General features: G+C 44.5%; 1 long non-coding RNA gene across 2 annotated transcripts; it reads right to left on the bottom strand.

The window, feature by feature from the left end:
- Positions 1 to 665: 665 nt before the first annotated feature.
- LOC310658322 lies at positions 666 to 23,222 on the bottom strand. Of its 2 annotated transcripts, none has more exons than XR_014502229.1 (3): positions 22,864 to 23,222; positions 21,678 to 21,816; positions 666 to 1,118 (listed from the first exon to the last, which is right to left on the bottom strand). It is a non-coding gene; the product is annotated as an uncharacterized lncRNA (long non-coding RNA). The 2 variants fall into 2 exon arrangements; XR_014502230.1 differs by having other exon boundaries at positions 22,996 to 23,222.
- Between the last annotated feature and the right edge of the window lie 1,257 nt (positions 23,223 to 24,479).

Genomic DNA, 24,479 nt, shown 5'->3' with positions numbered 1-24,479 from the left:
CTGCAGTTGAATGAAATTGTCTAGAAGCAGCAGGATAGTTGAACAAGAACCAGCCCATTCCCTCTTAATATTAGCTAGCTATGTGCAATAACATGATCGCAAAAGTAGGGGTACAATCCACAGGGCAGCTCTCCTTGAAATTAATGAGATCTATGCAAAAGCATGGAGTGGTATTCCAATAAGTTTTACAAACAGTAGACCTACTGAAATTAATGAACATAACTAAGGGTGTTGTTCACATTACTGCATACTGTGGCTCCAGTGTACTGCCACCACAGTATTTTAAGCTGGGTTCAAACAATGTTACAGTGGTACCTCGGGTTACATATGCTTCAGGTTACATACGCTTCAGGTTACAGACTCTGTTAACCCAGAAATAGTACCTCGGGTTAAGAACTTTGCTTCAGGGTGAGAACAGAAATTGTGCTCCGGCGGCAGGGCAGCAGCAGGAGGCCTCATTAGCTAAAGTGGGGCTTCAGGTTAAGAACAGTTTCAGGTTAAGAACGGACCTCCAGAATGAATTAAGTACTTAACCTGAGGTACCACTGTAGTTGCAATCTGTTTGTATCCCGTAGCTTTTAGAGAAATGCACCTGTATGATGTGCTTTCCCCCCTCAAAGCAGCTTCCGTTCCGTTCCAATATGGAAGCCACATTTCCATCTTGGTGTGAACTGTTTGGGAAGATTTTACGCACGTGCAGATGTTGGCACATGCACAGATGAAATCTTCACTGAACTGGAGCTTGATGTGGGGAAAGAAATCACTGGGTGAAGATATCCCTGTCCCCGATCTGGTGTGAACTGCGACAGAAGAAAGCAGCTTAGAAACACAGTGGGAGGAAATGACATCACAGAGTTCCAATCTTCTAATGTGAAGATACCATAAATTAGGACCATTAATTTTAGCAGCTGAGTAAAACTTAGTTGAATATCAGCCATGGAAAGGATGAAAATGCATAAAGTATTTCAACTGAAGTACTGTGATTATTGGGCTATGTTAATGGCTTCAGCAAAACGTTCATTTTCTCTGTGGAATACAGCTTCACAGAGGAATTCTTGACATCAGTCTCCCATTCAAATTGGACTTGTCCCAAAACAGGAAGACGGGGATCCCTTTTTCTAAAGCCCTAAATGGAACAAAGAGAGAGCAAAGCGTGTTCTCAATAAAAGAGAGCACGTGTTGCGGATGGGGACAGCCAAAACACCCTGTGGTAAACAGGCAGGTTGGTATTAATGGGCCTGTGGATGAATGCTGTTGCTGGGGCAAATTTGATGTTGCCAATTTAGGGGTGGGATCAGAAGGTATTTAAGCAGGGTCCGCAGCTAGCCACTTTCTCTTTCGCTGCGGACATCGGATCACCCGCCCGCCCTCCCTTGTCTGGGCTTTCGCTTTGACCTTGCTATTGCCTGTCTAGGGGTCGCTCGCATTGATGCGGGGGCCTGGTAGGAATTTTCCCGATTGGCTGATTAGTGCGTGCCTTTTGGGTTTTGCCTACTGCATAGCAAATCGTCACAACTTGTAAGGTTGGCGGTTAGGCATTGGTTTAAATTGGTTGGTGGAGGGGTATGGATTGGCTGTGCCTGCCCCTCCAATGCTGCTGCTACACGGGAATTCCGTTAAAGGAATTCAGGGGCTTACCACCCTTTCGTTCAAACCCCTGGAATCGGGTTTGGGCCGTGTAAGCCCCTAGGAGCATGCGGGGAGAAGCTGAGGGTCTGTGCCGCAGCTCCAGTTATCCCTGATCTTGTTCCTCCACACTGGCTTCCGCTGGAATCCGGGAGTCAGTGCTGTCCCCAGGCGGGGGGGGACAGATAGTCTTAACCAATGCCTAAGCAACCACTCATAATTTGTATGTTAATAAAGTTGTGGCCAAAATTATGCCAAAAACCTTAAACAAAAATTCATGTGTGATGTGTGAGTTATTGGGGAAGGGTGTTTTGGGGGACCTCAACACGCAATTAAACACTACAGCAAGAACACTGAAAACGTTTTATAGCTGACTTATTTAAAGTCAGCAAAACAGAAAGGCCTTTTCCATCCACCCTTGTTGCACTTCAGATATTCCTGCTGCGTGAAACATGGAGCAGAATATCCATCACTGTGTGGAACATAATCTCGTTTCTCGGCTCTGTTTACGGCACTATAACTTATCTTTGCCCAGAATTGTCATGCCATAACAACTTACTTTTCCCTTGGTGTCACTCTCACGAATAGAATGGAGGCCAAGAAGGGGGAGGGGAGTGATTAACGGTGCCTATACAGGCGACACCAGAATAACAGATTACCAACCTGATGTGACAAGTGCAAGGTGTTAATTTCAGAGAACGCTGCACCCATGGAAAGAACAGCACTCCTGAGCCCATGTCTCCAGTTGAGTGATGCGAGCACCAGGCATATTGTTGAGAGTAAAGAAACAATAACAATGTCATCGTGTGCCCCTCGTGAGAATTAAATGACATTTATACGAGGTGTGGACAGGGGTTGTTTATTTTTTAGTTTATTTTTAATCTGGAAGAGAAAAGTGTGGCTGAATTATGTCAGTAGCTTTATTTAGGTTCCATTACATTACAGTAATTCTCTCAACAGTGTTTTGTTTAATGTAATGGGTAGATAGTCCAAGCCCTGCTTTCATTCACTTCCACTGAGGGTTTCCATTTGTTACACATTAAGCAGCTACCCAGCTATGCAGGTGTAATGGCCTGCATGCTTAGTAAAAAGGGTTCAATGTTTCTACTGAGCTGCAGATACTGATACAAATCAATTGTCATAACTAAGGGGGAAAGCAGAACCATTCCTTTCACTTCTATTGTTAAAAATTAAATACTCCCCCACCAAGTCTCTTGTAAATATAGTAAAGGTAAAGGGATCCCTGACAGTTAAGTCCAGCTGTGAACGACTCTGGGGTTGCGGCATTCATCTCGCTTCACAGGCCGAGAGAGCTGGCATTTGTCCACAGACAGTTTTTCTGGGTCATGTGGCCAGCATGACTAAGCCGCTTCTGGAGAAACCAGAGCAGCGCACAGAAACGCCATTTTGCTTCCTGACGCAGTGATACATATTTATCTACTTGCACTGCGTGCTTTCAAACTGCTAGGTTGGCAGGAGCTGGGACCAAACAACAGGAGCTCACCCCGTCACGGGGATTCGAACCGCCGATCTTCCGATTGGCAAGTCCAAGCGGCACAGTGGTTTAAACCACAGAGCCACCTGCGTCCTCTTTCTTGTAAATATATTGCAATATAAAAATGAGAACTCTCTCTCTCTCTCTTTCTCCCTCTCCTTCCAAATACAAATACTGCAGCCATGTTTGAATAAGGTTTTTTTTTTTAAGGCAGACAATTACGGAGCATTTATGGGGACTTTGATGAATTGATCGCCTCTTATCCCAGCCTTACCATTCTGTGGTCTTCGCTGCTGGAGAGGGGGGTTTGGAGGGACTGTCAGTGCCCGATCGCAATGAATAGAGCCAGAAAGATTCTGGAACGTGCCGTGGCGCGTAGAGTGGCGGCTCGGAGGGGGGGTCATTGACCAGTTCAGCAAGGAGGCCCTCTACCGGGATGATGGCGTGCATCTTTCGGATGCTGGAAATGATGTTTGGTTGGATGACATATCTTCAGGGATTAGGGATTGGTTGCAGGTCTAAGGATATTGGCGGCGAGCTCTTGCTTGAGTGGCGGTTAGGCAATGGTAAGGGGTATTGTTATGCAGATGAAAGGGGGGAGGAAGCACCATCACCTTCCCCCATGTGGAAGGGTAGTCCAGTAAAGGATTCTGGGGGCCGTTGCCCTGTCTGAAGCCTATGGAGGTTTGGGCCTAAGGCATGCCCCCGAGCAGTGACCCCGGGGAAGCTCCTAGTTGATGTGCATCAGCAGGACTCCCCCTACTGGTGGTTAACCCTTCCCGGTCTTCAAGCAATCATGCTGAAGCCAATTAGTTGATAGGACCAATGCCTAAGCCAATACCTCTCAATTCCTGTAACCAATAAAGTTGTGGCTAGTTTTCGCCCATTAACCTAAAATGATGGTGTCATGTGTCGTTATTTCCGAGGGGGTGGTGGGAACTCACCATGCAATTACGGTTGCATTCTCAGAGCTCCTTTATGCAATAAAAAGGGCATTTTTCATGCAACTTTTTATCCCACTGTACCAGGAAATTGCGGGCAGGGGGCTTGCTTAGTTCTCTCTCTCTCTCTCTCTCTCTCTCTCTCTCTCTCTCTCTCTCTCTCTCTTCCACACCCACACCCACACACCCACACCCACACCCACACCCCTCTCTGAAGAATGCTAGCTCTCCTCCCAAAACATTTACATGAGAAGTGGCTCCTCAAGGGAACTTTCCCTCTGTTTGTCCTGATGAACTCCACCTAAAATGGAGCCCAGGCTACTTCCTTCCTCACCAGAAAGTTGCAGCATCTACAGCAGAAGTGCAGAACTAGTGGATTTGTCCATTCACTATGGGGACCACTGCTGGATGAGCATCATTTTTGGCCATTGACCTTGCTAGGTTGGGCTGATAGGGGTTGGAATCTAACAACAGATGAAGGGCCACAGTTTCTCATCCCTGCATCTTCTGGGGCTCTTCTGCCATTGGAAGTGAGTTGGGTATCAACCAGAGACCACCTTTTTAGTTGCAGCATCTAAATGTTGAAATATCCTCAACAGGAGAAGAACATGACATCTGCATCATCATCTTTTCAGAAGCAGGAGACCTTAGACATTTGTAATTATTTTAACACAGCCATTAAAAAAATGTTGTGATTATTTTATACTATTTTTTTAATGCTTGTAAACCAACTATAGAACCTCTATGGCTGAGGGCACAGCTACCGTATTTTTTGTCTATAAGACACAATTTTCCCTCCTAAAAAGTAAGGGGAAATGTGTGTGCGTCTTATGGAGCGAATGCAGGCTGTGCAGCTATCACAGAAGCCAGAACAGCAAGAGGGATTGCTGCTTTCACTGCGCAGCGATCGCCCTTGCTGTTCTGGCTTTTGAGATTCAGAATATTTTTTTTTCTTGTTTTCCTCCTCCAAAAACCAGGTGCGTCTTGTGGTCTGGTGCGTCTTATAGAGTGAAAAATGCGGTGAATGATTTATTAAATACAAACTCCACACAGGACTGCTGGGGTGGTGTGTTGTTGTTTTTTGAAGTGACCTCAAGATTGATTGATGCCCTACCCTTAACGACCAATAGACAGATCGTGCAGAGAAGTGACGAGTGGTTCTAGCAGTATGAAAAACAGAACAGAGTGTGCAAGCACAGAAAGAAAATAGAAAGAAGGGGGGAATCCAATACTAACCTAAAAGGGAAGAAGCAGCCTTTTGAAAACAGGGTTGTAGCATTTGCAGGACTGCCAAAGAAATGGATTTCCAGTCCTCTGAGGAAGTCTGACCCTTTAGCCTCACACATTTTCTTCTTGGATTGGAAGGGAAAGTCAGCGTTTGGAAATCTTACATTGGAAAAAAAAAGGCTACTGAAATGTTTTATTATTCCAGTGTGAAAAGGGTAGGACGACAAGCTTTTTTGGGGGGGGACGGGTTGGATGCATGGGAGGGTCTTTGAATGTTCAAATCTTGTGAAAATGAGTGGCAGTGGCCGTTGTTTTCAGAGCCAGGTCTTTGTGAATTGCGCCTCTAATCCTAATCCTATTTATTCTGAAGTTACTCACAAACCCAATGTTTGCCTGAATGCATGTGGACTAGAAGCAGGGTGGAGGCATACATGCAAGCCCCACCCCACCCCAGATCGTTCCACACACCAGCTTCTCTCCAGATGTTTCCAGATTGAGATGGAAGCTCTGAAAGTGGGATCCTGTGAGACACCAAAAAACTTCTATGGTGCCAAACAATGGCCCTGGAGGCAGGAGAAGAATCACTGAAGTAAAAGGTAAAGGTAAAAGGTAAAGGTACCCCTGACTGTTAGATCCAGTCACAGACAACTCTGGGGTTGCGTGCTCATCTCGCTTTATTGGCCGAGGGAGCCAGCGTTTGTTTGCAGACAGCTTCCAGGTCATGTGGCCAGCATGACTAGGCCACTTCTGGCTAACCAGAGCAGCGCACGTAAATGCCATTTACCTTCCCACCAGAGCAGTACCTATTCGAACTGCTAGGTTGGCAGGAGCTGGGACCGAACAATGGGAGCTCACCCTGTCACGGGGATTCGAACTGCTGACCTTCCGATCGTCAAGCCCTAGTCTCTGTGGTTTAGACCACAGTGTCACCTGTGTCCCTCAATCACTGAAGTACAGTGCCTACAACCCATTCTCCTTGAACCACTCCAGTAGGATATCGTGGCCAACAGTACTGAAAACTATTGAGAGGTCAAGGAGAATGGGCTGGATCAGGGCTGTCTTAAGTATATCCAGGGCCATGGTGCAAATCCAGCGCCCCCCCCCAATCTCCCAGAGTTGCTGACCTTTTTACGGCGCTGCCGGCAGCTTTGTGGGGCTGGAGGAGGCAGGCAGCAGCTGGAGGGCGGCTCCTCCGGCAGGGAAGAGGAGGAGGTTCTGGGTGCGGCACTGCTTTGGCGTGGCATGGCAGAGGCGGGCGAGGGCAGTGAGCTGATGCTGAGAGGCCTCTTCCCTGGTGCCCTCCAGAACTTGGCACCCTGGCGCCCCGCGCCACTTGCCGCTATGGGCAAGACACCCCTGGGCTAGATCATACTCTCTCCATCATTCCCAGTGGGAAAGGGGAGAGTTATTGTCCAGCAACTGGGTCACAAATTATGCCATCCCAGTTTAAAGATCTCCCTCCACTCCACCACCACCCCGTCTCTCCTGTGAGCTATTCCAGCGACTAGAAGAAAATTAAAATTAAAGTGACTCCAAATAAGTTCCAAATGAATATATGGCATTTGTTTCCTAATGAATGGAATATTGAAAGTCTTACATTCAATTCTTTACTAGCAATAAATGAAATGAATGGTTCCCAATTGTTTCATTGTCCAACTCATTACCAGACAAAAGCACACCCCTATTGCATATTCCCTCTTTGTACAAATGGCAGACTGCATCAGCAACCTGTCTAAAATCGGCTGCAGCGTTCAGCCCACCCTGCTTTATAATTTTATATATCCTAAAAGGGGGCGACTGCCTGAAAGCACTTTTTGGGGTTGTTGAGGGGTAACGTTGCTCATAGTTAAATGGGGATTAGCAAACATCTTTTAATTAGGTTTGAAGAAGATTGAGAAAACACAAGACACACACACCACGTTTCCCCGTGGGACAGCTTTGAGCCTCTTTCTCCCTTCCCTTGCTTTGCCTCACTCATCACCGGCTCAGACCGCTGTGACTTGGTCGGTGGTAAAGACTCAGGCTGGAGCAGTGCACACACGTATGCCCCGGGCACCAACAACCTGCGCTACACCACTGGTTTGTATGTGCAGGTTTTTTGCATTAGTGCGATTCTGAGGGGACAGAAGAAGAAGAGAACATTAGTTCAAGAGTCTACTGGAAATAGTTACGAGCACAGCCAGAAGAGAAATGAAAGAATTGAAGAAATAGTGGACATGGAAAGAGGAGCACATTTGCAGGATGAAGTACAGTGGAACCTCGGGTTACAAACACCTTGGGTTACTTACATTTTGGGTTACAGACTCCGCTAACCTGGAAATAGTACCTTGGGTTAACTACTTTACCTCAGGATGAGAACAGAAATTGCAGCGGGAGGCCCCATTAGCTAAAGTGGTACCTCAGGTTAAGAACGGTTTCAGATTAAGAACGGTCCTCCAGAATGAATTAAGTTCTTAACCCGAGGTAGCACTGTAAAGGCAAAAGCAGGGCACAAATGCAAAACTATTACTAAATTAATAAGCAAATCAATAATTTTATTCACATCCATTTGCAAGCCATTTTATTTTTTTAATCGAGATATATGCAATTTTTCTGGTGGTGAAATTTCATTGCCTTCAGCTTCAGAAGGCTGCTAAGCTCATCATAATATTTTATATATTTGATTGACACTCCCCCCCCCCGGCCAGGCCTCTTTTTTCCAGCCTTTGGTTGGTTTGCCTCTACATTCACCTGGAAACACCTGAAGTTTTAAAACGAAGGCCTGACAATGAAGCAAACCAACTCAAACACCTTGTTCAGCACCTGGAGATGAATCAAAATAATTCCCCCCTCCCCTTGTAAAAGATCAAGTGTGCCAGGAGCTGGGTGCCTCCAGGGCCAGTGCTGAATGATTAGCAAAGAAGAAATATAGATCCTTTGACAAAACCAGCATTCGCTGTGTCCTTGCCAATGGCAGCTATAGGGTTTGTGCCAAGGGAGGGTAGCCGCAGGCTCAAGGGATGAATGCAGCTTTCTGGGCCTCCCTATATGGCCTCCCAAGATTCTCAATAGTCAATGCCCGCTCCCCAGGGCACATCCCAAACTGCACATGGGCCATGCCCTCCTCAAGGACATTCTCTGTGGTAGCCCCTAAGTTGTGGAACTCCCTCCCCACCAGAGGCAGACCCTACAGGGAAGTAATAGTGCCACTGGGAAGTAATAGATCAAGGGAAGTAATAGTGCCACTGTAATCTGCTCTGGTCAGACCTCACCTGGAGTACTGTGTCCAGTTCTGGGCACCACAGTTCAAGAAGAACACTGACAAACTGGAACGTGTCCAGAGGAGGGCAACCAAAATGGTCAAAGGCCTGGAAACGATGCCTTATGAGGAACGGCTAAGGGAGCTGGGCATGTTTAGCCTGGAGAAGAGGAGGTTAAGGGGTGATATGATAGCCATGTTCAAATATATAAAAGGAGGTCACATAGAGGAGGGAGAAAGGTTGTTTTCTGCTGCTCCAGAGAAGCGGACACGGAGCAATGGATCCAAACTACAAGAAAGAAGATTCCACCTAAACATTACGAAGAACTTCCTGACAGTAAGAGCTGTTCAACAGTGGAATTTGCTGCCAAGGAGTGTGGTGGAGTCTCCTTCTTTGGAGGTCTTTAAGCAGAGGGTTGACAACCATATGTCAGGAGTGCTCTGATGGTGTTTCCTGCTTGGCAGGGGGTTGGACTCGATGGCCCTTGTGGTCTCTTCCAACTCTATGATTCTAGGTGTCCCTATTTTCCAAGAACAGTCCTAGATTTACAGAAGCAGCCCCAGTTTCTGATTTGATTCCAGAATGTTCTGCTTTGCTTTGCTTTGCTTTGCTTTGCTTTGCTTTGCCTTGCCTTGCCTTGCCTTGCCTTGCCTTGCCTTGCCTTGCCTTGCCTTGCCTTGCCTTTCCTTTCCTTTCCTTTCCTTTCCTTTCCCAGTTTTACTTTAATTTTCAAAAGTTAATTACATATTTGTTTTCCTCCAATATTTTTAACAAATGTAAGCTTCCCATTCCCCACTCCATGGTTTCCTTGTTTCCCCTTATCCAGACATCCCTATTTTCACTGAAGAAATGTTGGAGGGTATGGAGTTATACGACTCCCAAGCCAAGGAGATAAGTAACTCTCTAATTTCTAAGAGCACCATCACCTGTAGATCAAATGAGCTGAGTTGCTTCACTCTTCTTTGATCTCTTTCAGAAACATTTGGATATGACACAAAGCCAGGATCATGACATTATATTATCTTTGGGCTCTAACTTGCTCAAATACAGTGAGCTTCGAAAAAGCATCGATCCAGGACAAAGAAAAGGGGTGGGGAAGAGAGAAGTGGAAAGTGTTTGGGTGGTGTCGACTTGGAACGAACCTTAGGTAGGTTTCAAAAAACACAAAAAGCTAAAGACATGAGGATTAAGCATTTGCATTACCGACTGGTTTAGGCAACCACCACTTTAAGCCTCATGTGTGAAAATGCCTTTTGGCAAAGAATCTTGAAACAGCTCGAAGCCATTGGCTTAGGCAGTCACAAACTGTCTTGCTGTAATTATCCTCCTATGAGATCTGCTGCTAGAAAGCAGGCGTATTGAACATTACAACATTGGCTTTGTGGTACAATGTGTGCCTGGCTATGAAGAAATCCCTGCCTTCCCATTGAGTTTTCTGCAAAGGCCAGCCTTGCCACCTCACTTCATTCAATCCCCTTACTGCCCAAGAATAGTGGCAGAATGACCTCAGCAGTGAGGACCCTCCAGTCTATAGGCCAGACCTCCCTGTTCGAGCTGCAAGTCTGTTTCTATCAAGCCACGCCCACCTGCCTTTAACCTGAGGCAATCTGGTCCAATGGGACAAATGGGGCACCACCGCAACAACCTCCATCTTAATTCATCCAAGCCTACCTGCCTTCTTACTTATAACCAGTCCAGAGGTTGGCTCTGTCAGAATCTCCGTTACGACTGAGCTGATAAAGCTCATCTTCCAGTCGAGTCCTTCGGAATCGCCCTCCGATAATAATTAACGACCTGAGCCTCTGATAAGGCTCCAGGCACATCCCACTCAGCAGAGAATCAAAGCAGCACACGAAAGTGATGAGATTTATGGCTACATGCTATGCTTTATTACTAAGCTACGCAGACAGAAAGAAATACATCCTCTCTCTATGAGAGCAGAATCATAGAATCATAGAATCATAGTGTTGGAAGAGACCACAAGGGCCATCGAGTCCAACCCCCTGCCAAGCAGGAAACACCATCAGAGCACTCCTGACATATGGTTGTCAAGCCTCTGCTTAAAGACCTCCAAAGAAGGAGACTCCACCACACTCCTTGGCAGCAAATTCCACTGTCGAACAGCTCTTACTGTCAAGAAGTTCTTCCTAATGTTTAGGTGGAATCTTCTTTCTTGTAGTTTGGATCCATTGCTCCGTGTCCGCTTCTCTGGAGCAGCAGAAAACAACCTTTCTCCCTCCTCCATGTGACATCCCTTCATATATTTGAACATGGCTATCATATCACCCCTTAACCTCCTCTTCTCCAGGCTAAACATGCCCAGCTCCCTTAGACGTTCCTCATAAGGCATCGTTTCCAGGCCTTTGACCATTTTGGTTGCCCTCCTCTGGACACGTTCCAGTTTGTCAGTGTCCTTCTTGAACTGTGGTGCCCAGAACTGGACACAGTACTCCAGGTGAGGTCTGACCAGAGCAGAATACAGTGGCACTATAACTTCCCTTGATCTAGATGCTATACTCCTATTGATGCAGCCCAGAATTGCATTGGCTTTTTTAGCTGCCGCGTCACACTGTTGGCTCATGTCAAGTTTGTGGTCAACCAAGACTCCTAGATCCTTTTCACATGTACTGCTCTCAAGCCAGGTGTCACCCATCTTGTATTTGTGCCTCTCATTTTTTTTGCCCAAGTGCAATACTTTACATTTCTCCCTGTTAAAATTCATCTTGTTTGTTTTGGCCCAGTTCTCTAATCTGTCAAGGTCGTTTTGAAGTGTGATCCTGTCCTCTGGGGTGTTAGCCACCCCTCCCAGTTTGGTGTCATCTGCAAATTTGATCAGGATGCCCTTGAGTCCATCATCCAAGTCGTTGATAAAGATGTTGAATAAGACCGGGCCCAAGACAGAACCCTGTGGCACCCCACTAGTCACTCTTCTCCAGGATGAAGAGGAACCATTGATGAGCACCCTTTGGGTCCGGTCAGTCAGCCAGTTACAAATCCACTGAGTGGTAGCATAGTCAAGACCGCATTTTACCAGCTTCTTTACAAGAATATCATGGGGCACCTTGTCAAATGCCTTGCTGAAATCAAGGTAGGCTACATCCACTGCGTTCCCTTCATCTACCAGGCTTGTAATTCTGTCATAAAACGAGATCAGGTTAGTCTGACATGACTTATTTTTCAGAAATCCATGCTGACTATTGGTGATCACAGCATTCCTTTCTAGGTGCTCACAGACTGTTTGCTTAATGATCTGCTCCAGAATCTTCCCTGGTATTGATGTCAGACTGACTGGGCGGTAATTATTTGGGTCCTCTCTTTTCCCCTTTTTGAAAATAGGGACAACATTTGCCCTCCTCCAGTCTGCCGGGACTTCGCCTGTTCTCCAGGAATTCTCAAAGATGACTGCCAGTGGTTCTGAGATCACATCTGCCAGTTCTTTTAATACTCTTGGATGCAGTTCATCTGGCCCTGGAGACTTGAATACATCTAAACTAGCCAAGTATTCTTGTACTATCTCCTTAGTTATTCTGGGCTGTGTTTCCTCTGCTGAATCATTTCCTCCAAATTCTTCAGGTCGGGCATTGTTTTCTTTATCGGAGAAGACTGAGGCAAAGAAGGCATTGAGGAGTTCAGCCCTTTCTGTGTCCCCTGTTTGCATTTCTCCATCTTCTCCTCTGAGTGACCCCACTGTTTCTTTGTTCCTCCTTTTGCTACGAACATACCCATAAAAGCCTTTTTTGTTGCTTTTAACCTCTCTAGCAAGCCTGAGTTCATTCTGTGCCTTAGCTTTTCTGACTTTGTGTCTACATGTGCTGGCTATTTGTTTGAATTCCTCTTTGGTGGTTTCCCCCCTTTTCCATTTTTTGTACACATCCTTTTTTAATCTTAACTCAGTTAGAAGTTCTTTAGATAGCCACCCTGGCTTCTTTAGGCACCTTCCATGTTTCCGTCTCATTGGTATTGCCTGAAGTTGTGCTTTTACTATCTCCCTCTTAACAAACTCCCAGCCATCATGAACTCCCTTTCCTTTTAGTATTACTGTCCATGGGATCTCACCCAGCACTTCCCTAAGTTTTATGAAGTCGGCTTTCTTAAAGTCAAGAAATTGAGTCCTAGTATGCTTGGCTGCTCCTTTCTGCTGTATAGTAAACTTCAGAAGAGCATGATCACTCGCGCCTAATGATCCTTCCACTTCTACCCCACTAACCAGGTCATCAGCATTGGTTAGGACCAGATCTAAAATGGCTGTTCCTCTTGTTGCTTCTCCCACTTTCTGGACAATGAAGTTGGCTGCAAGGCCAGTGAGGAATCTGTTTGACCTTATGCTCTTGGCTGAGTTTGACATCCAACAAATATCCGGGTAATTGAAGTCCCCCATTACTACTATCTCCCTTCCTTTTGCATGTTTGGCCTGAAAACAAGGGAACAAAGGAACAGGAAACCAGTCATGTCACATCCGTCTCCCGTGAGACTTCCAACAGTATGGAATGTGTGGAATATAAACAGAGTCTTGTGACTCCAAAGCACTGCTCAGTGGCAAACAGAAACTAACAGGCTCTGGCTATCTGCTTCCTTCTTTTTAGTCTCAGCGTTGCTCTTCTAAAACTCGCCAGAGGAGAATGGGGACAAAATGATAAAGAGCTGGCTCTGCCCACTGTAGGTTCTGACTCCACCTACTGCTGGGCTTCATGCATTCCGCCCCCCCCCCCATTTCCCAGTGGACACCTGCCACCACTGACCTGAGGCAAGATGCAACATGGGGTTGGGCCAAAACGGAAGGTTGTGAACACAGCCTGATTGATTTCAAGCTGTGTCGGAAAAAATGGCTCACCTGACATGATTGTGACATGAGGTAGTTGACAGGTGGGATCCAGCCAATGGATCTAGCCTGCTAGCTAGATCCAGTTTCCCATCCCTGCTCTAGATGTCCTAAAATAACCTGTCCAGGAAATGCAACATGTATCTAGTAGGGTAGGGATAGCACAAGGTGGACCCTCAAGGTGACCCTAACCATTGGCCAGGGCTGATGAGAGATATTGCCCAACAACATTTGGAGAGCAGCACATTGGCCATCAGGATCTAGAGCATTTTCCCCCAAAACTTGAGTCTCCAGCTGTTTTTGGACTACAACTCCCATCATCTCTGACCACAGGTCTTGCTAGCTAGGAATGATGGGAGTTGTAGTCCAAAAACAGCTGGAGACCCAAGTTTGAGAAACCCTGATCTAGAGGCTCGTCACTGTTGCTTACAGTTGTGAGGGGGGAAAGACTGAGGAGTTCAATCTTGAACTCACCAAAAAGTAAGCCGAATTCTATTCAGAGAGTCTTTCTACATGCTTAGAGGGTGCACTGTATTTCTGCTGTGGAGGAACCGGAAGGAAGTGAAGGAATTGGAAGAGAAGGGAAACTAAAAACAACAGAATTAAAAAGAAAGGTGTGCTTTGTGCCTTAATTTCTACCCCACCTCCCCAGATGTATCCTTTACACCAAGCGAGGGACAGTGCTGGCTTAGTGCTGAAGCTTTTCTTCAGCTAACCGGCAGCTAGCTGATGAAGTTTATATTGTCCACAAACCTAGACACTTTATATTAATTAACCTTTCCCAAATTTATGAGCTGAACATTTTAGCACATCCTCTGAGGTGTACTACTAACTAAAACATACTGAAAATTAATCGCTATGTTTTTAGTATTTTGCCCCCCCCCCCTTTCTGCTTCCCGTCTAATAAACCATTTCAAATGTCAGTTCATGGTTAAGAAATTGGCAGCCTTCTTTCAGTAGACTGAGTGGCTCCATTGAAAACACCGAGATAGAATAAACAGTGAAACGATTTTGTGAAAACAAAAATAAAAAATCACATTTAATGTCTTTGTTCTTGCCTCTGAAGGAATGGCCTGTGTGTGCTAAAGACTTCCAGTCAGCCCTCAGATTTTAATAGAAAAAAGTAACAAAGGCCTTCATCAGCTGGAGCAAATAATGAAAATGAGACGCAAATATCACACATGGGTTATTCCTGAATCCTTTTGGCTCATCTGGCGCATTTCAGCTATTATTTCCCATCCATAATAGGTGGATGGTTTTTGGCAAAGCTAATACTAATTATGCAGCTGGCAGGCTGTTCTTATTGCTGTGACGACCTGCTTCCCTATAGAGTCTACCTGAGTCTGGCGAATATTTGACAAGTGTTATTAGCCACTGTGCTTTGGTACTTTGCTGGGAATATTAGTCCAGTGGTTCCCAAACTTTTTGGGGCCACCACCCCTTTAGTTCAGTAAGCCCATTCCCAGTGCCCTCTACCTTACACTATAAAAAGCATTATTCAGAATAGCAGTTTGCACAACCCACTAAGGAAGCTGATAATGCAATAAAATTTGACGTGGTAACAATTTGAAACAGCCATCCAGAGTGGCTGGGGCAACCCAGTCAGATGGGCAGGGTATAAATATTTTTATTTATTATTTTGCTTCCAGCAAATATAAAAACACCATAAAACACCGAACATCATCATCATCACATACATTCAAAATCCAATTAAATCTAGTAAATTTGATTAAGGCAACTAAATTAATGAACTTAATCCAGTGAGCCCAACTTTTCAAAATCTAATAGCCACTTACATCTCCAACTTGCCCCTGCTGTCCTCTTGTCTCTTGGTGCTCCTCCTGGGTAACCTTACCACCTCCAGGGGTGGGACCAGCCACTTTGGGAACTTTGATAAAGGTAAAGGTACCCCTGACCATTAGGTTCAGTCGTGGATGAATCTGAGGTTGTGGCGCTCATCTCGCTCTATAGGCTGAGGGAGCCAGTGTTTGCCCAAAGACAGTTTCCAGGTCATGTGGCCAGCATGACTAAGCTGCTTTTGATGAGCCAGAGCAGTGCACAGAAACACCGTTTACCTTCCCGCCGGAGCGGTACCTATTTATCTATTTGCACTTGACATGCTTTCGAACTGCTAGGTTGGCAGGAGCAGGGACAGAGCAACGGGAGCTCACTCCATCATGGGGATTCGAACCATTGACCTTCTGATCGGCAATCCCAAGAGGCTCAGTGGTTTAGATCACAGAGCCACCTGCATCCCTGTTCTGTTGGAATAACAGTGGTGCCCGCCTGAGAGGTGCCAGAACTGAGTTCCGATGAGTTCCAGCAGGAAAAAAGCCCTGTAATACCCTGTGAGAACAAGATGCTTGTCTAGACAAGCTATTGGCCTTGTGTCCTTTTTATGTTCTTATGTCTTGCCTTATTGGTCTACCTCTATTCCATTACATACTATTGCTTTGAGCAAGAATGGTTTTATTTTTCTCTATCAGTACAATTCTTTTTATACTTACTTAGAAGTAAATCTTGCTGTTTGGGGCTTATGCTCAGCTAAGTGCACAAAGCATTGCAGCCAAGAGCACGAACCGCTGCAAACATCTCTTGAACCTACCCCATTGAACTGAATGATCTTGTGCAATCTCTATTTTATGTTATTTTTTAAAACGTGGCCAGGGAATTTCCTGGTGAATTTTGGCCTAAAGCAATAGGATTGAGCTATAAGATGTTACATGCTCAACTGTACTACAGCTCAGTAGTTTTCCGCCGGGAGAAATAAAAACCTTTTGTCTTGCAAAGAAGCACAATATTGGCAATTACAGATTCCTGGGTGACAAATGCAGAGCAGCATAAATAAGGCGGATAGTGGCAGTTGCTATAGCTGCAAATTAGACTAGTAAATCAAAGGGAATCTGCAAGAATTTCATTTGGAGAAAAGCAGCAAGTAAGCAAATTGTTCTGTGAGTTAACAGTTCGGGGGGTGAGGGTGGAATTGTGACATTTGTCACGTCTGATTTCCTTAAAAATACTTTTAGGAAGCTTGCCATTGATTTATCATGGTGTCATTAAGGAGCGCATGGTGCATTTGTCAAACAAGGATAATGAAAGATGCTAGTTGCACTTGTAGCTACTTTCTGTCTTTTACAATAGTCCTAATATTAACCTTGAGATTTCCACAGTTGGCAGATAAATGGATAGTTCAACAACTGCTATGTTTAAAAGATGCATTAAGCAATGCCTGTTTATAGGAATAGAGATATACACTAATAAATCTGGCTGCTCCAGAGAAGCTCTTCCTAATATACTCACAACATATGAGAGATATGATGCTGTCCTATTCACAAAATGTTGGCATAACTGGCTTCATTCAGATTGCGAGGTAAGCAAAGTTGGGGAGGTCCAACTTTGTTTCTATCCAGGAGAATAGCAGCATCTCTGAAGTGCTCAGGTGTCAGACAAATAAGTGAGACTGGCCTGAGAGACATTATAGGGACCTCTCTCACAGTGGGGAGCAGCCTGTGGCCATCTTAATCTGTGATCTGCAGGCTTGGGTCCTACAAGTTGGTGGCCTACAACCCCTATCCACACCAGCCATTTTAGCCAGTGATATGATGGAAGATGGAATCCAATACCATCTGGGGGCCCAAGGTTGAAGAACACTGGTCTAGTTGCTGCTGGACTCCAACTCCCATCAGCTTATACCACTTGCCATGCAATCTGGGATTGATGGGAGTTCAACAGTATCTGGAGGGCCACAGGTTCCCCAGGTTTGTTATCACCATGGTTGACTGGTGCCCATTAGGAGCACTTGGTTAGAAGGCAAGACAGAGTAGGTGGAGCCAGAACCAGCAAAATTACTGTTCCTATCCTACTCCCTACTGAGATGGAAGTGGAGGAAGCTGACAGGCCATGCCAAAACATGGACCAGTTGCAAATAAAGCAGGAAGGGGCTTGCTAAGAGCAGGCAGAGGTTGGTGAGGCAGTGCCCTGTTTGCTTTAAATGGACCACCCCCCACCTGAGCTGGTCTAGTCTACTGTTGCAAACAATTTGGTTTGTAGCTATAGATACTCTCACCAAAGCTTCTTTGCCAGATCTGAGTAGTGATGCACAGCCTGAAAATCAGGGCGAGATAAGCTCCAATTGTAGGCAATGCTCGCAAGATTCCACCTGAAGAGCCATTTGCAGCTGCTTCCTAAACTTTTTTCATTGGCCTTGGAGCATGGAACCTAGTGCTTTTGCTGTCCTGTAGCTTATCGGGTACAATGGTACCTCGGGTTAAGAACTTAATTCGTTCTGCAGGTCTGTTCTTAACCTGAAACTGTTCTTAACCTGAGGTACCACTTTAGCTAATGGGGCCTCCCGCTGCTGCTGCACCACCGCCACACGATTTTTGTTCTCATCCTGAAGCCAAGGTACTATTTCTGAGTTAGCGGAGTCTGTAACCTGAAGCGTCTGTAACTCGAGGTACCACTGTATTGGGGTTGATGGCATGCAGAGCAGAATATTACTTAGCTCATTTATTTTTTCTTTCTTTATTAATATACTTTTTAACTCATTTCCTTTCCTTTCCCTACAACATGGGAACCACAAGGCAGATAATAAAAGGGAAAATAAAATAAAAAGATAATGAAATAATATAATCCAATTATTGTTCTTTTTTCATAAAAAAAGAACAGCAGCAGGGGTCCCCACCATAGTTTATGTTTCCAGATCCTACTTATCTTAATAGCATGCATTTAACTATAAGGTTGCCATATTTTGAAAAGTGAAAATCGGGACACCAAAGTTGCTGAGCTTTTTAAATTTTGGCCACATCATAGCACTACTTGGCAACCAAGGCAAGGGCAGCTGCCGCTGAGAACTGCCTCAGCTACCTCTCCTCACACAACTTTCTTTTCCTTTTTTTGATTCCCCAGGTCCTGCTCAGCATCCTGCTGATTCCCTGCAACAGCCACCACCACAACACACAGTTTGGAAAGCTCTGCTTTACCCTTGAGGGCAAAGGGTGCATAGAAATGCCTCTGTTTGTGAAAACAAAGAAAAATACATTATACCAGGGGAAACTCTTTGCAAAAAAATTCCCATGTGTATTAGGCAAAATTGCAAACCAAAATTAAATAGAAAAGTATGTACATCAGGATACACTTGTGCTAAAATGCTAATGAATTTGCATATGGACTTAAACAAATAAACTGATGTAGAATGATGAAAAGCTGATGTTAAGATTGGAAAAAAAATGAGAAACAGAGTGGAACTAAAGATTTGCCCAGCCCTACAGAAAGCCCAGTGTATGTGTTTTTAACAGGTAAAAGGTAAAGGTACCCCTGCCCATACGGGCCAGTCTTGACAGACTCTAGGGTTGTGCACCCATCTCACTCAAGAGGCCGGGGGCCAGCGCTGTCCGGAGACACTTCCGGGTCACATGGCCAGCGTGACATTGCTGCTCTGGCGAGCCAGAGCCGCACACGGAAACGCCGTTTACCTTCCCGCTAGTAAGCGGTCCCTATTTATCTACTTGCACCCGGGGGTGCTTTCGAACTGCTAGGTTGGCAGGCGCTGGGACCGAACAACGGGAGCGCACCCCGCCACGGGGATTCGAACCGCTGACCTTTCGATCAGCAAGCCCTAGGTGCTGAGGCTTTTACCCACAGCGCCACCCGCCCTTTAACAGGTAGTAAGCTGGTAAAGTAGAGTGTGCTATTCCAAACTAGTGAAAATTAAAGTAATTCATTCAAAAACAAACAAACAAACAAACAAACAAACAAACCCTTTTTAATAAACTTTGTAAATGAAACACAGAGTGTGGATAAGCTTTTTTAATTGACTATGTTCTTATGCAGTAGAATTTCCTATGTTTCACAGCCCATGATGAAAATCTCTTGTGGCACATCTCTATTACCTTGGTATAAGTAAGTACGATGATTAAGACAAGGTGGTTTGGGGGTGAATAAAACACACACGAACACTTTCCCCTTATATGTGGAACAGGTATGTCATTTACTGGAAGGAGATTTTCCATGCTTGATGTATCAGAGAGGTGAGGAGGCTGGAAAACTTTATGTTAAATTCAATGCTGTGATTGTCTTGCCTGTAACATGATCACTTTTTATAATGAATCAGAGAAGTCTTTCCTGTGTGCCTGTACTTTTCTTTTTTTAAACAGTGCTCTAGCTACCAGTGGGAAGTGCCTTCTTATTTTCAGTTTAACAACCTAAGAAGTATTAATATTTGTGGCTGGATTGGAACACACTGCCTGCTTACTACTGCAGGGCTAGATTCTGGATTCATTGCCTCCTAAACTGATTCATTTCTCCTTCTGCTTCTACACATTCTCATTTCAAGCTCCTTGTTTAAAGCATGGGAATGTGTCATAAATGACAGATTGTACATCACCTGTGAACTACCGTAAGTTTATTTGACTGCTTATCTCCTGATTTCTAAAGTATCATTCTTTACCGCTGACCACTTGAAGTCAGAAGCAAGCTTCTTTTACTTTCAGGATTTTCATATTTAAACCTTGCTTACAGGCCCTTGGACCTTTCTCTTAACACAATATTTTGCGTGAGTTAGCATGAAATTCTTTGGCTCAGTGGCGGCCATCTTGGTGCCCTTAGCTGCCTCAGGTTGCAAACTTGTTTCTTGCTTTCAGGTGGAAGTTTCCCCAAGGACTATCTTTCAGTTTTAAAAGAAGGAAAATAAAAATAAGATCAGTAGAGGATAAAGTAAAGTTCTTCTTTAAATATGAAGAAGGTTGATGGACTATATGGAATTGGCGGAAAGGACTGGCAGAGTCCGAGACCGGGGAGAGGAGTCGGTGGAAGAAGATTGGAAAAAGTTTAAAGACTATAGAAATATTGTAAAATTATGAATGTTAGAAAAATGTTGGAATGAAGTTATATGGCTTTAGTAGAAATGTTATAAGGATAAGTGTAAATAGATTAATAGAGTATTAAAGGGAAGAATAAGGTTAGAATGTGTTAAGATGCTTATAGGATAGAAAACAGAGGAAGATGGAAAGGAATTGCTGAAACAATTAATAGAAGCGGAATACAAAAAGTGAGGTGTGAGGAGGTAGTGGAAATAAGTGAATGAAAGATAAGATATCGAAATTGTTATGTGTTTGATGTATTTTAAATTGTTTTTGATTTGTTTTGTCAGTTTAATGTGTCAGTGGTATGTAGTGTTTTTGTATTGTATTGTATTGTTTTGTTTTTTTGTTTTTTCTTCTTCTTTCTTTTTTATTTTATCTCTTCTTTGTAATTGTTGGAAAAGTAATAAATATTATTTTAAAAACAACAACAAAAACAACAACAAACTTGTTTCTTGTAAAGGTGATGTTTCCCCTTCGCAGTAACACTCCGGAACAATCAGCATGATATTTACACTCTTTATTACATATATACAAGAACAGCTACAGTTCAGCATTACGCGCCCGAACCCATCGAGTCAGATTCAGGGAGTGGCTTCCTACAATTCCCACACCAACGAAGTAGGTGGGGAATCATGCAAGATGTTTTTGATCCTTACGTTTCATTTCCCTCCTTGTCTGTGCTGATGTGAAAGCCCCCTCCCTTCCTGAGTCACTCCCGAGCCCTTGGGTGGTTGCAGGGCTCTTCAGCATCCCTGAGCCCCTGCTCTCCCTGATTGCTCTCCGGTCCCTGTTCTGCCTCTCCTGTCCATTGCTCCTCAGAATCCGCCCTGACATTTGTGGATATGTTTGGGCACAAATGCTAGCGTGCATTGTGTATGCAGCAAACATATTTTTGTGCAAAAGGATACATAAGGATCGAGGACAGGACAGCGGTGAATATTGGGAACATAAAGGACATCTTCAGAAAATGAGAGAGTGCCTCAGTTGTAAGCAGGGATGCTATAGGTACAAATCCATGGCTTCAGTTTCACTTCTTCTCTGAGCTTTACCTTCTCTCACTTTATGTGGTCTTTAACTTGTCCAGTCTTTCTAGAACCTATGCTTCAAAAAGTTGTTGTTGTTGTTGTTGTTGTTGTTGTTGTTGTTGTTGTTGTTGTTGTTGTTGTTGTTATTTACAGTGGTACCTCAGGTTACAGACGCTTCAGGTTACAGACTCCACTAACCCAGAAATAGTACCTCGGGTTAAGAACTTTGCTTCAGGATGAGAACAGGAATCGCATGGCGGCAGCATGGCGGCAGTGGGAGGCCCCATTAGCTAAAGTGGTACCTCAGGTTAAGAACAGTTTCAGGTTAAGAACGGACCTCCAGAACGAATTAAGTTCTTAACCCAAGGTAGGTTCATATGGGAAGAGGCATTGAGGTCCTGAGCCATTTAAGGCTTTATAGGTCAAAACCAGATATGATTACCTGACCTTCTGGCAAATGGTTGTTGCCTGATCAGATTGTAATAGTTGAAACAGAGAAAGGAAAGCCTGGTTGTCCCTCTTGCAGACTCATCAGCAATTTCCTCCTCAGGACCTTAACCTCAAAATGACCTGTACTTGGCCTGCAGGGTAGGTGGGACAATGATCAATCAGGCTCCTCACCATTAGAATGTACCTCAGCGTGGGATAGATGGACAAAAACTGGGAAGTTTTTCAAATTTTGTGATTGACAATTTGTCATGTAACCACATTTCAAATCTCTGTAAACATATGCTTCAGATCTACGGTGCAAAAGAAACTAGTCTAGAGTTGTAATATGTAAAAGGGGGACAATTAGTACCATCAAGAACCGTTCATGCCCCCCACTGTAAATGCAGGCAGCAGATTCTGAAAAACAAATCTATTGGCTTGCATTTTCAATTGCTCTTTCTTCTCAATGTGCAACCTATTGGAACATGAAGTATCATTAGCTCTCTGTTCTGCTTACTGCCAGAACTCCTGTGTTTGTTAAAGGCCTGAAGCAAGATGTACCAAGAGGCTTGCAAATTTCAGGTAGAAATGGTTTTATTATTCCACTGCTGAGAATCTGCTTCATAATATTCAGAATTGTTATCTTAAATATGCATGTGGTCACTACCTTGCTGAAGCCAAGGTCTGGGTCTGGTCAGCGTCTGTATGGGGAACAATATGTATAGATTTCCATGATGGATTAAATATGGGATATAATTGTAAATGCATCAATAATTTTCACTGCGTAAGTATAGACTATAACTCTCTAGGTGAACTGAATAATATTGCAGGTAAGCATTTTACTAATGCAGAAGTGTAGTCTTATCTACTTAGAAGTAAGCCCCATTAAATTAATGAGCCTTACTCTCAGGTTGTTGTTGTTATTTAGACTTGTAAGTCACAAAGGTCTCCAACTCACACTACATTATAAGTGGTCGGTATAGGATCATAACTTAAATCCGGTTGAAAGGCTTTGTGTACCACCTGTTCTGTTATTTAGGTTAACAATGTCAAGTAAATACACGATGCTGCGTTGTTTTCCAATTTTAAAATACCGTATATAAATAGTTTTCTCCCAGACTGCTCTTTTAAGCTAATGATTTCCAGATGAATACATATTGGACTTCTTCTCGGGGTGAAACAAACAACTTGGAAATTACCTTCCTTTCTCAATTTGGTTTTGACCTTCTGAGCCATGCACGATGTTTTGCTGTGGCTCTAAGCCACCATTTTGTGCTGGGAGAGGAATACAGAGGCTGTGTTTCTGGATGCAAAATCCAGCAATGACTTGCCTGGTGGAATTCAGTGAGATGTCCCTGGCACCCGGTGCAAAGCTTTGATTGCTGGTGATATTATCCGTGCTCCATTTCTGCCTGCCAGCTCTCCTCCCTCACTATTGGATCCTGCTTGCGGGTCTCTCTGCTTTACCCCCCGCTTTTGGGTCTTCTGCAGGAGCTGCCAAGCTTCTGTCAGAGGCGAGGCGGAGACTGGCACAGTACTAAAGGGAGACATAACGAGCCTCGATTTAGCAAGCAGATTGGTGCAATGTGTCTAGAATCAAGCACGAGGCGGCGTGGTGAAATGGCTGCAAGCCTGAACAAAGACAGCATTCGGTTGTACATATGGTGTTGCTGAACAATTCAAGGAAGTCAGTCTCGCAGCTCCCTCCCTCCGTGAAAAAGAGTCGAAACCACAAAAGCCACATTTCCACAGCAAGCGGACCAATGTGCCTTGGAAATGTGCAGCGCAAACCTGGGCCTGTTTTCTCAGAACTATGACCCACTGTGTTGACTGGGGCCTACACCCAACCAAGTGTCATAGCACCGCACCTTCTGTTTCTTCACACAAACACAGCTTTGCCTCCAAATTATCCTGGGAAGTTACTACCATTCAGTCTCACTTCTTCATTTGTAAAATGGGAATATAAGTGACTTCCATCAAAGGGATGAATTTCTGAGAAACTAAGGTATTTTGATAGCCACCCAAGGGTGCAATCCTATGGGTTCTGGGTGATCCAATATGTTGGCTATCTCTCTCCAGTATTGGAAAGGATGTTGCTCGATTCTCCCTCTTTGCCACCGCTGAAGCCTCCAGCACCCAATTCACATCAGCCAGCATGGCCAATGGGAGTTGTAGTCAAACCACATTTGGGAACACCACAGTGGCCAACCCTGTACTAAATAGCCCATCCCTCTTATTTCCCCTTGGCAAGTCTTAAACTGGAGCAATGCCTTCGAGTTTCAAGTCAACATAGCAACAAGAGATCACCTTCTTCATCCCATTGGCTGAACTTCCAGTGACTGACTGCATGCCCCCCACTTCATTATCACTACTTTAGGCCAATAGGAAATATAAACGTGTGTGTGTGTGTTCTTTTCCTAGGTCATTGGAATATTTCTGCTCCTAGACAAAGCAGGCTGACACATTAATCCTAATTGCACTATTCCCAATCCACTTGTATCTGTGGGCTGTTAAAGTTGCTGCCAGAGGAATCCCTGATCTGGACCTTGTGTGCTCATGAGTTTCTGAGCTTTACTGGAAACAATCTTAAAACAGTTACAAATAAATGTTGAAAAGTACAAAGTAACACATTGCTTTAAACAAGCAAGTGAAGGCTTCTTTTTAGTCCTTAATACAGTCTGCGCAACTTTCCACTCTCTGGTCCCAGAGAGAGAGAGAGAGAGAGAGAGAGAGAGAGAGAGAGTTCCTAAGCAACTTGCTTGTTCAACAATGCTGAGCTGAGTTCTTACTTTTGCAGCTACCTTCAATGCTGACT

This window comes from Podarcis tiliguerta (assembly GCF_965153285.1).
Source record: "Podarcis tiliguerta genome assembly, chromosome: 10".
Lineage (NCBI taxonomy): Eukaryota > Metazoa > Chordata > Lepidosauria > Squamata > Lacertidae > Podarcis > Podarcis tiliguerta.
The sequence above is the reverse complement of the archived record's forward strand: the minus strand, read 5'-3'. Positions and strand labels throughout refer to the sequence as shown.